Here is a 12616-nt window from a genome sequence, read left to right as displayed (position 1 = left end):
AAAAGAAGTTGTTAATTTGGACGGTGAACTTACAATTTGGTTAAACAGCTAACATTTTTGGTTAAGCAAAACTGAATTTTCCTCAAGGTTTATTTCCTTATAGAGATTTCATTAGACAGCAATTGATCCGGGCAGCTTCCATACTAGACTCCAAGAGTGCTCAGTAACTGTTCGTTTTCAAGCTAAGGTTTGTATGTAACAATTTTGCTGTGAAACCGAAAAGGCTCTCCGGTGCTGAAAATATTTAGTGCAGTTGCTATGGATATTTTTTTTAAAGAAGAGGGCTTTTTTCTTTGATCTTTTCCCATTTAGGCATGTGTTCATATTAACACGCGCACACACACACACACACACACACACACACAAGTTTTATTAAACTCTTCAGGGCTTGATTGCCCAGGGCTGCTCCAGGAAGTTTTTGGCTGAGCTTAAAACTGGGCTGCTTTTAAACAGCGCATTTTACGATTCCTTCATTATGAACAGCAAGCTGTGCATGCCTACTGTAAAGGATCAGATTATTATTTATTAGATTTGTATGCCGCCCCTCTCTGCAGACTCAGGGCGGCTCACAACAGTGATAAAAACAATACATGGTGACAAATCTAATAATTAAAATCTAAAATAACAGTTTTAAATTAAAAAGTCTAAAAAGAAAAAAACCCAATATATAAAAACATACACACAGTCATATCATGCACAAAACTACATAGGCAAGGGGAGATGTCTCAGTTCCCCCATGCCTGACGGCAGAGGTGGGTTTTAAGGAGTTTACGAAAGGCAAGGAGGGTAGGCAAGGAAGGTGGGGGCAATCCTAATCTCTGGGGGGAGCTGATTCCAGAGGGTCGGAGCCGCCACAGAGAAGGCTCTTCCCATGTGTCCCACCAGATGACATTGTTTAGTCGATGGGACCCGGAGAAGACCAACTCTGTGGGACCTAACCGGCTACTGGGATTCGTGCGGCAGAAGGCGGTCTCGCAGATAACCTGGTCCGGTGCCATGAAGGGCTTTATAGGTCATAACCAACACTTTGAATTGTGACTCACAAGGGAGAGACCTCGAGGTCGACCTCTGACCCCCACTAACACTGACTGTGACCGACCGGAAAGGTAGGAGGAGAACCACTGAAGAACAGTGCCTCCCACTCCCAACCCCTCCAACTGGCGCAGAAGGATACCATGGTCGATGGTAGCGAAAGCCGCTGAGAGGTCAAGGAGCACCAGGACAGATGATAAACCCCTGTCCCGGGCCCGCCAGAGATCATCCATCAACGCGACCAAAGCAGTTTACGTGCTGTAGCAGGGCCTGAATCCAGACTGCTGAGGACCTAGATAATCGGATGCTTTGTTTTCTTTTCTCTTGAAGCAAACCACATTTTGCTTGTTTGAAAAAGCAAATGTGACCAATTAGACCAAAAAGTAGCCTACTTTTGGAGAGTTTTTCAGCAGATCTAGATGTGCGCTAGTGTATATGATTCACCTCCTAGTGGCACGAGTGACTCCTACTTTCCACTGGCAACTTAAGAGTAAGTATAAAGGGCTATCTGTTCTGATAAGCTATTTTATTATAGTTAACACTCAGTGATGGTGAACCAATCGCACAGGTGCCACAGGTGCCACGTGGAGCCATATGTGCTGGCACACAAGCCACTGCCCTAGCTCAGCTCCAATGTGCATGTATGTGCTGGCCAGATAATTTTTGGCTTGCACAGAGGCTCTGGGAGGGCTTTTTGGCTTCCAGAGAGCCTCGGGGGGGGAGGGTTTTTATCCTCCCCTGGCCCCAGGGAAGCCTTTGGAGCCTGGGGAGGGCCAAAGACGAGCCTACTGGGCCCACCAGAAGTTGGGAAACAGGCTGTTTCCAGCCTCCAGAGGGCCTACAGGGGGGCAGGAGAAGCTGTTTTTTGCATTCCCCATGCATTGAATTATGAGTGTGGGCACTCACACATGTGCAATGTCACGTGCGCACACTCTTTGGGCACCCGATGAAAAAAAGGTTTGCCATCACTGCCCTAGATGATAGGCTCAAGATCCAGATGGGTCTTGACAGACATGAACATTGGGCCCTATCTAACAAAATGAAATTCAATGTAGAGAAAAGTAAAGTCCTACACTTAGGCAAGAAAAAACAAAAGTACACATAGAAACTGGGTGAAACCAGACTTAATAACAGTAAATGTGAGGGGGACAACCAGTTAAATATGAGCCCGCTGGGTATGGCAACAGCCAAAAAAGCCAATGCAATCCTAAATTGCATTAACAGAAGGATACAATCAAGATCACCATTCTATAAAGCCTTAGTAAGACCACACCTAGAATACTGACTCTGGTTTTGGTCACCATACTATAAAAAAGATGTCGAGACTTTAGAAAGAGTGCAGAGAAGAGCTGCCAGGATGATTAGGGAATTGGAGACTAAAACATATGAAGAATGTTTATTGGAAGTGGGCCTGTCTAGTCTAGTGAAAAGGATCAGGCGAGACACGATAGCAGTATTCCAATTCTCCCCCCCCCAAAAAAAAGGTTTTTCCCCAACATTATATCATCAATGTGTCATCTGGGTACAAAACATTTGTATCAATATCTTTACATTTATCACTATTTTCTTAATATTTATATAGCTCTATTTTTACAATTCAATTTAACTTATCTTCTATCAAAACATTTTTATTCTTGCTTTATTTAATTTCATATCTCCTTTAATCTATAATCATTCTCTATCCAATGATAAAAACATTCCCATATCTTATAATACTCCAATTCTTCTTTTCCTTTAATTGCCATTATTAGTCTATTCATATCAACCCTATTGCACACTTTAGAGTCATCGGCAAATAGGCAAACCTTCCCTACCAAACCTTCCCCTATGTCACTCACAAACATATTAAAAAGAATAGGACCCAGAACAGACCCTTGTGGCACACCGCTTGTAACCTGTCTCTGCTCAGAATACTCGCCATTAACAATAACTCTCTGATGTCTACGCTTCAGTCTACGCTTCAGCCAAATCCACTGAACTAACCATGGATTAAGTTCAATCTTCACTAATTTATCTATCAGCTCTTTATGTGGAACCGTATCAAAGGCTTTGCTGAAGTCCAGATAGACAATATCCACGGCACCACCTTGATCCAACACCTTTGTGACATAGTCAAAGAAATCAATGAGATTAGTGTGACATGATTTGCCTTCAGTAAAGCCATGCTGATCTGGGTCCAATAAGTTATTGTTTTTTAGGTGCTGATTTATCCTCTTTTTGAGTAGAGTCTCCATCATTTTAACTATAACTGATGTCAAGCTAACTGGCCTGTAATTACCAGCTTCTTCTCTACTGCCCTTCTTGTGGATAGGCACAACACTGGCCATTCTCCAATCCTCAGGAACTTCTCCTGTTAACAAGGATTGGTTAAACAAATCACTCAGGGGGGTAGCAATGACAAAGCTGAGTTCTTTAAGAACTCTGGGGTGGATGCCATCTGGACCCATTGCCTTATTTATCTTTAATCGTTCAAGTTCTTCTAAGACATCGGCTTCTAAGATCACTGGAGTATGTAGATTGTTCTGAGTTCGGGTTTTGTCCCGTGTAATATTTTGCATGTCTATGTGACGTTTTGGTTTGAATGTAGCAAGTAGATTGGGTTGCTATGTTTTAATGATTTGATTGGTTGGTGGAATCACATTTAGTTGAAGGATTGACATGGTGATGATTATGATATTTTTTTTTGTTTAAGGCTGGTTTCCAAATTTCTGGTAGGCGGGACGTGTCATCACGTTTATTCATGCTGAGGGGGTGTTTTTCTATCTCTATGGCTTCCATGATTATTCTTTTATATACGTGTTCTGTTTTGGAAAATAATTTAGTTTTTTCAAAGTCAATTTCATGTCTGTTTTTTTAATGTGCTGGACAAGGGAGGAAGTTTTTTCTTCTTTTTTGACTGCATTTTTATGTTCTGCAATGCGTGCGTTTATTCTTCGATTGATTTGTCCAATGTATGTGGCTGCACATGTTTTGCATGGTATTTCATAGATTCCTTTGTTTTCGAGTTTGATTTTGTCTTTTGGGTTTCTTAGGATGTTGGATATTTTCTGGTTAGTGACAAATGAAGTTTTGATATTATGTTTGTGGAGAATTTTACTAATTTTGTCTCTGGTGCCTTTAATGTAAGGGAGGAGGGTGATGCCATTATCCTGTTCTTTGTCTTGATTTTAAAAAACTGAATTGAACAAACTCAAAGATGTATTAATGTGTGAGAATGGGGAAACCACAGGGAGGGTGGAGGTCCTGTTTCCTCCCAGGAGATTCCTAGAGAGGCCCCACAGAGGCTTCTCCCCACCTTTTCCAGCCCTGTTTTCTTCCAGGAGATTCCTAGTGAGGCCCAACAGAAGCTTCTCCCCCCCCCCCATTTCTGGCTCTGTTTCCTCCCTGGAGATTCCTAGAGAGGCCCCACAGAGGCTTTTCCTTGCCTTTTCCAGTTACAGTTTCGGAGGCTCAGGTTTGTAAGTGGAAAATGGTTCTTGAGAAGAGGCAAAAAAATCTTGAACACCTGGTTCTTATCTAGAAAAGTTCATGAGTAGAGGCATTCTTAGTTAGAGGTACCACAAACTAAAACATGGTCTTTCAATTAGTGCTTTTCTGTTACTTGTTCTTGGTTTTAATCTTTGGTCAGGGAATGATGCTGTTACAAATACCAGAACCAATGTAGTTTTTTTTCCCTTTTACAACCCTGCAATTTCTTAATTTGGAGTAGAGTTGAGGCAACTGGATGGAGCTGAGCATTTACTGGCTGGATACCCTTCCTGACACCTACACAGAGTTCACAGCAGTGTTTTTTTTCTTTACGTACTAGGAGAGACACATCTGCTGCTACCTGGGATTCATCTATCAACCTTCTGAATGAGAGGTGAGTGCCCTCACCTCTAGGCCATCACACTGCTCAATCTAACGCTTATATAAAAATAAATATTAAGAAAGTTCATGATTCTAGTAGGACTACCAGATTTGGGCTACAAAATTCTGGATGCCCCCTTGATTTATTCATTTAAAAAATTTTATATACCATTTCAATAGTAAGACTCTGGATGGAGCACAGCAAAGAAAATGAAGCAGAATAGAACATTGCATAACTCTTAAAATCAAAAGCAGAATTATGATCATATATTTGGTTATATAGTTTGGAATATACATTTGCACATAAACACATTATGGGCCAGATGCCCACAGTATTCAAATCATCTTCAAGGCCTTCTTGAATGAGAGGAGAATTAGGACTAAGCTATATTCCAAAGCATATGGGTTATTACAGAAGAAGACTTGATGTTAGTCCATACTTCTTCACTTTACCTTTAGCAAATTCTTGTCCTTTGCTGCCATCTAGTGGTCTCTGAATTTTTTTCAACCCAGATTTGGAAACCACAGATCTAGATAAACTAGATCATTTTATTATGATCCACCCTCCTTGTCTTTCACAAGTTACTCAAGACCCACCTATATTGCCATGCATGGGGGAACTAAGACATCTCCCCCAGGCTTTCTTATATTTTATGTTTTGTATGTATGTGTTGTATGGTTTTTTTAACAGTTGGGGTTTTTTATATAATTCTTATTATTAGATTTGTTCCATTGTTTATACTGTTTTTTTATTATTGTTGTGATCCGCCCCGAGTCTTCAGAGAGGGGTGGCATACAAATCTAATAAATAAAATAAAATAAAATAAAAATAAATTATGGTTTTCGGTATGAAGCTGCCTATTTATTTATTTATTAAACCTATGTGGCTATCTATTTCACACAATGATCCTTGGAGACCAGGGGTGGGTACCACTTCCCTTTGCCACTGGTTTGTATCGCAATGTCTTACGCATGCACGCACACATGCTCCATTCGCACATGTTCATGTGTTCCCTCATGCAATTTGGCTTCCGCACATGCTCAGTAGCTGGAATTGGCCCGAAACATAGCTGAGGAGCTGATCAGCTGTCTTTTGGGCGAAGGAGGAGGGCCCCTTTTCAAGCAGCAGCAGAAGAAACAACATCCAAGCAGTATTTTGGGGGGTATAAGACGCACCCTTCCCCCTGCAAAGATGGTGGAAATTTCAGTACACTCTTATGCAGCCATTTTTGTGATCCCAAAGCCCCGCCCCCACCAGTAGAGAGCTCTTGGGTACTGGGGGATGACAAAAATGCCCCTATTTTTGTGAAAAACAGGCCATATTTCACCTATTTTTTCACAGAAATGGGCTGGGCAAAGGGTCTAGGGAGTCTACAGAGAGGTCCTGGGGACTGGGGGAAGGCAAACATTTCTCCATTTTTATGAAAAATGTGGTGTTTGTGAAAAAAATGGGTGCATTTTTGCCCCTCCCCAGCTAATAATAATAATAATAATAATAATAATAATAATAATAATAATTCATTAGATTTGTATGCCACCTCTCTCCAAGAACAGTGATACCTCGTCTTACGAACTTAATTCGTTCTGTGATCAGGTTCGTAATTAGAAAAGTTCGTAAGATGAAGGAATTTTCCCCATAGGAATCAATGTAAAAGCAAATAATGTGTGCAACCCCATCCCAAAACTCACCCCTTTTTCCTTGAGCTTCTGGGAAACCCCACTGACGGACTTCCACCTCCAGACTTCCGTTGCCAGCTGAAGCGCTGAGATTCCCCTGAGACTCCCCTCACTGGGAAACCCCACCTCCAGACTTCGTTGCCAGCCGAAGTGCCCATTCTTGCATTGCTGGGATTTCCCTGAGGCTCCCCTCGCTGGGATTCCCTTCATTTTTGCCAGTGCTGCTTTGAATCCCAGCGAGGCGAGGCTCAGGGAAATTCCAGCGCTTCGGCTGGCAACAGAAGTTGGAGGTGGGGTTTCCCAGCGAGGGGAGGCTCAGGGGAATCCCAGCGCTTCGACTGGCAATGGAAGTCTGGAGTTGGGGTTTTCCAGTGAGGGGAGGCTCAAGGATATCGCAGCACTTCAGCTGGCAACGGAAGTCAGGAGGTGGGGCATCCCAGCAGCAGCAGCTCAGGTTCGTAAGGTGAAAATAGTTGGGAAGAAGAGGCAAAAAAATCTTAAACATCGGGTTCATATTATGAAAAGTTCATATGAAGAGGGGGTTCGTAAGATGAGGTATCACTGTATAAATGTTCTAAAAAAAATAAAAATAAATTTCTTGAAATAATCGAGCCTCTATATAATTGTTGTTTCAGAGTCCAAAGTGCCATCCCGAGTCCCCAGAGAGGGACAGCATATAAATCAATCAAATGAATGAATGGATGGATGGATGGATGGATGGATGAATAAGTGTTAAAATGTATTTCTCAAACTGGACCGCACCCACTCTCCCTCCATCCCGTTTCTCCACCTGTTTTAAAAAAAACAATATGTAATTTCTCCTCAGCGTTTGCCAACCACAAATCTTGGGTGCTCCCAAATAGCTGGGATTTTGGAATACAATGCAATCTTGAACGCATTCCATCAAAGCTGTGCTCAGTTGCTTGGATAATCCATTGGTGAATTCCTTTAAGTGTCATTAATCACTTAAGGAGTGACACCACGGGGGAGGCTTTTCTTCTTCTTTATTTCTCATTTGTTCTTAATATTCCCTGTTTATTACATAAACTTCTTTTTACAAAAGTAATATTGTAGCTATTTTCTAATACAGCTTGATCCTTTTTCACTCACACTAGGAGACAGGCTATTTATGAGGACTGGGAAATAAATGACTTTTGATGACCATTTAAAAAGTTCAGTGAACCTTCATGGGTTGAAGCACCTGGGGGAACAACTATGCCAATCTGAGCTTCTTGAAAACCTTCATATTAATTCTATACCGAACTCTCCTTTCCCTGATTTTTTTTGGGGGGAATATATTTCATCTATATTCAGCACTAGTGAGTATCAGTGAAACTGAAAATAAGGGGGTTAGTTTATTGTCAGTAAAGTCAGTAAGGAATTCATCTAATTTCTGTTATTGTGCCAAAGATTTATTATTGCAACATGTAAAAAACTTAAATTTTCCTGAATTCCACAATTTTCCTGAATCTTGAGTGTTTAGACATTTGGGGAATTTTATTTGTTAATTTGTTAAATTAATACAACACATGGAATTTTAAAGAGTTCTACAAATCGATTTATTAAGAAAAGAATTCCTCTGTCCTTAGTTGTAACAAACAATGAAGCCTTCGAAAATAGATTTTTGTCTTTAATGTAAGCGTTATTGTGGATAATAGTATTGAATATGGATAGTTGAAATTATTATTTCTTTTCCTTTGAGGGTTTTTTTTTTGTTTTCCTTTTTCCATTATTGGGTTTATCTTTTAAAATGTCATATTTTTCATTTGTATTCTGATGTTTTGTTTAGTAAAATTTAGAAAAATTAAGAAAGAAAAAAAATAAAAATTTCAGGAAGGCTATTAGAATAGAATAGAATAGAATAGAATAGAATTTTTATTGGCCAAGTGTGACTGGACACACAAGGAATTTGTCTTGGTGCACATGCTCTCAGCGTACATAAAATAAAATATACATTTGTCAAGAATCATGTGGTACAACACTTAATTGTCATAGGAGTCAAATAAGCAATGAAGAAGCAATATTAATAAAAATCTTAGGATATAAGCAACAAGTTACAGTCATACAGTCAACATGGGAGGAAATGGGTGAAAGGAATGATGAGAAAAACTAGTAGAATAGAAGTGCAGATTTAGTAGAAAGTCTGACAGTGTTGAGGGAATTATTTGTTTAGTAGAGTGATGGCGTTTGGAAAAAAACTGTTCTTGTGTCTAGTTGTCTTGGTGTGCAGTACTCTGTAGCGATGTTTTGAGGGTAGGAGTTGAAACAATTTGTGTCCAGGATGTGAGGGGTCAGTAAATATTGTCCCTGCCCTCTTTTTGACTTGTGCAGTATACAGGTCCTCAATGGAAGGCAGGTTGGCAGCAATTGTTTTTTCTGCATAACATGCATAAATTTCAAGATTAGTACATTTGAAACCATGAATTTGCATTATTTCTTCAAGATATACGGTATTTTTCAGAGTATAAGATGCATCTAGATTTTAGAGGAGGAAAACAAAGAAAAAGTATTCTGAACCAAATGGTGTAGTTATATTATTTAATAAAATACCAGTATAGCACAATACTTTTTACAACCATGTATACTTTTTACTGCCATGGACACTTTTTACAAACTTCAAGCTTGACAGCTTTAAGACTTGTGGACTTTAACTCCCAGAATTCCTCCTCCAGTCATGATAGCTCAAGAATGGGAGTTGAAGTCCACCAATCTTCTTGCCAAGTTTGAATACCTTTGCACCCCTCACCCCTAAACCAGAGGTTTCCCAAACTTGACAGTTTTAAGACTAGTGGACTTTGATTTCCAGAATTCCTCCTCCAGTTATGCTAGATAGGGTAATTAGAAGGCAAAAACATCCCAATTTTTGCAAAAAATGGCCTGGGTTTTTTGCCATTTTTTAAAAGCAAAAACAACACATGTAGAGGATTTGGGAAGTGTTCCTAGAGGATGGGGGAGTGCAAAAATGCCCCTCTTTCCCCCAAAAATGACATGTTTTCTTTTTTTGCTTTTCCCCAGCCCCTAAGCAATGCTCTGCAGGCTTTCCAAATGCTCTTCAGACCCAATTTTTGGGGAAAATGGGCTCATTTTTGGCAAAAATGGGACACATGGGTGGGACTTCCGGAGGCCAAAAATGGCTGTGTTTGGTGTATAAGATGCATCAACATTTCCACTCTCTTTTGGAGTACTTGGCAACTGGCTCACATTTATGACCAGTTGCAATATCTATAGTCACTTGATCACAATTTGTGACCTTTTGCTGACTTTCAGCAGCAAACATCCATTGGAAGCTGGATTTCCTTAATACCATGTGACTCAATGACTGCCGTAAAATTGACATAAAATTGGCTCTAACTTGATTTAGATTGCAATGACTTATGACAAAATTATGCTTTCAATTGTATTCCATAAGTCAAGGACTACCGGTAGCAGATTATAGTTAAATGATGGTCCTTTTGGTTGCCCCCATTTTTCACCCAAAGCCTTTTCGAAATGACCTTTCATCATGAAACCATATTGTTACTAATTTTTGGATGCATATGATATTCCAGAATATTTTAAAAGTTAACACACAGTTGAAACCAAAGGCTTTTCTTTTGGGAATAGAATAGAATCAAGTCGAATAGGATAGTTGGAAGAGAACTTGAAGGTCTACTAGTCCAACCTTCTGCTCAGGCAGGAAATCCTATATCAGTGGATTTTCTGGAGCGTTTGCATGTGCACTTGAATGCACGTGTGTACACCCAAACCTCCAAGATGCAATCCGTGCATGGCCCCGCGCATGCATGCATGGCCCTTGCACACACACCATCCCCTGCCCATGTGTGGCAGAGACTGGATGATGTGTGGCATAGCTTCGCCATCACAGCCCTATCCCATGTCAGACGAATGGTTGTCCAATCTCTTCTTTAAAATTTCTAGTGTTGGAGCATTTATAACTTCTGGAGGCAAGTTGTTCCACTGATTCATTGCTCTAATTGTCAGGAAACTAATGGTATGGAAGTAGAAAATGGTCATAAAAACCCTGGTTTTATATATGACAAATACAGTAAGATTATTATATGCTCAAAAGTGGAAAGACTTGACACTATCCACAATGGAAGAATGGCTGGTGAAGTTTGCAGAGCTTGCGGATTCATTCATTTCATAGGCAGGAAGGATTCCCTTGAGTACCATTTGTTGGGGGTCAGAGGAAAGGGAGGGTTTTGCCTTCTCTTTCTGCTCAAGATCCCCAAGGAAAATTGGTGGGCCACTGTGTGACACAGAATGCTGGACTTGATAGGCTTTGGCCTGATTCAGCATGGCTCTTCTTATGTTCTTATATAAACTGATAACCCCTTAAAGACTTTTTGAAACAGAAAATACAATTTCACTCATGATTTGTAGTTTTGATTAGAGAAAAAAATGGATTTTTAAAAGTGAGCTCATTTTTGTAATAATAAAGTAAGCTGCATAGAAATCAGAATATTTTTTTAAAGTTTATTTTTGTTTTCTTACATAGAAACATAGAAACATAGAAGACTGACGGCAGAAAAAGACCTCATGGTCCATCTAGTCTGCCCTTATACTATTTCCTGTATTTTATCTTACAATGGATATATGTTTATCCCAGGCATGTTTAAATTCAGTTACTGTGGATTTAGCAACCACGTCTGCTGGAAGTTTGTTCCAAGGATCTACTACTCTTTCAGTGAAATAATATTTTCTCATGTTGGTTTTGATCTTTCCCCCAACTAACTTCAGATTGTGTCCCCTTGTTCTTGTGTTCACTTTCCTATTAAAAACACTTCCCCCCTGAACCTTATTTAACCCTTTAACATATTTAAATGTTTCGATCATGTCCCCCCTTTTCCTTCTGTCCTCCAGACTATACAGATTGAGTTCTTTAAGTCTTCCCTGATACATTTTATGCTTAAGACCTTCCACCATTCTTGTAGCCTGTCTTTGGACCCGTTCAATTTTGTCAATATATTTTTGACAAAATTGAACGGGTCCAAAGACGGGCTTACTTTTTCAGTTTGTTAGTTTTTATGGGTTTTTTTGGGTAAAACTTTTAATAAATTTGTCTGCAGGCAGGCAGGCTGGCAAGCAGACAAGCAGACATATTATTTCTGAATTTCCTAAAGGAAAGGTGTATGTTTATGGGGAAGTGTTGAATTAACATTGCAGAAACATCTGATTTAAATAGGCCATCTTATTCCCAACAACCAAGAGCACACAGAGTGAATGATATGAGAGGAATTCTTTTGTTGCTTTGTGGGGAGGGGGTATCTTTTTTTTCAATAGACAGACATTCCTTCAAGCTTCCCATTTACCTCCAGCATACCAAGAACGTGGAATTGTTTCGTTGCTCTGTCACCTATAGATTGTTCTGGACTACATCCTGTGCTGGTATGCCGAAAAACAATAGTGAAGAAAACCAGTTTAAAATATGTGAAGAAATTATAAGAAAATACTGGGAGAAAAACGGAGATAAAGAATCAACACTTTTCTCCTTGTAAAGAGATTTTGAATGGCCAAATCTGATGATCAGTGAAATCACAGATGATGATTGTTTTTGAAACAAGTCTTCAGTGTTTATAAAAGCAAAAAAGGAATTATAAAATTCCGCCACTGAAAAAATGTTTTCTGCAGGTGGATGCCAATGGCTAGGCAATTGTAACTATTCTGTTTTTAATATTGGATTTGTACATTGTGTATTATGTTGTGAGCCACCCCGAGTCTTCGGAGATGGGCGGCATGCAAATCTAATAAATTATTATTATTATTATTATTATTATTATTATTATTATTATTATTATTATTAATCCAATGACTAGGTAATCCTCCCTGACTTGATTTTAATTGATAACTCGTACAATTTCTTAAATTATCTCCATACTTTTCATATAAACTGTTTTGTACTGATCTTTTCAATTTTATATGCAAAGAGCTAAGAATACCACCCTAAGGATTGCAGTAATTTTTGTTAACAAGTAAATGTATTTTTCATATGTGTAGGAATAAAATTATTAGCTTACTTCTTTCCAGGTAAAAATCTCTGCAGCATGCTAGCCTATCT

This window comes from Erythrolamprus reginae, chromosome 1 (assembly GCF_031021105.1).
Source record: "Erythrolamprus reginae isolate rEryReg1 chromosome 1, rEryReg1.hap1, whole genome shotgun sequence".
Classification (NCBI taxonomy): Eukaryota; Metazoa; Chordata; class Lepidosauria; order Squamata; family Dipsadidae; genus Erythrolamprus; species Erythrolamprus reginae.
Note: the sequence above shows the minus strand (reverse complement) of the source record.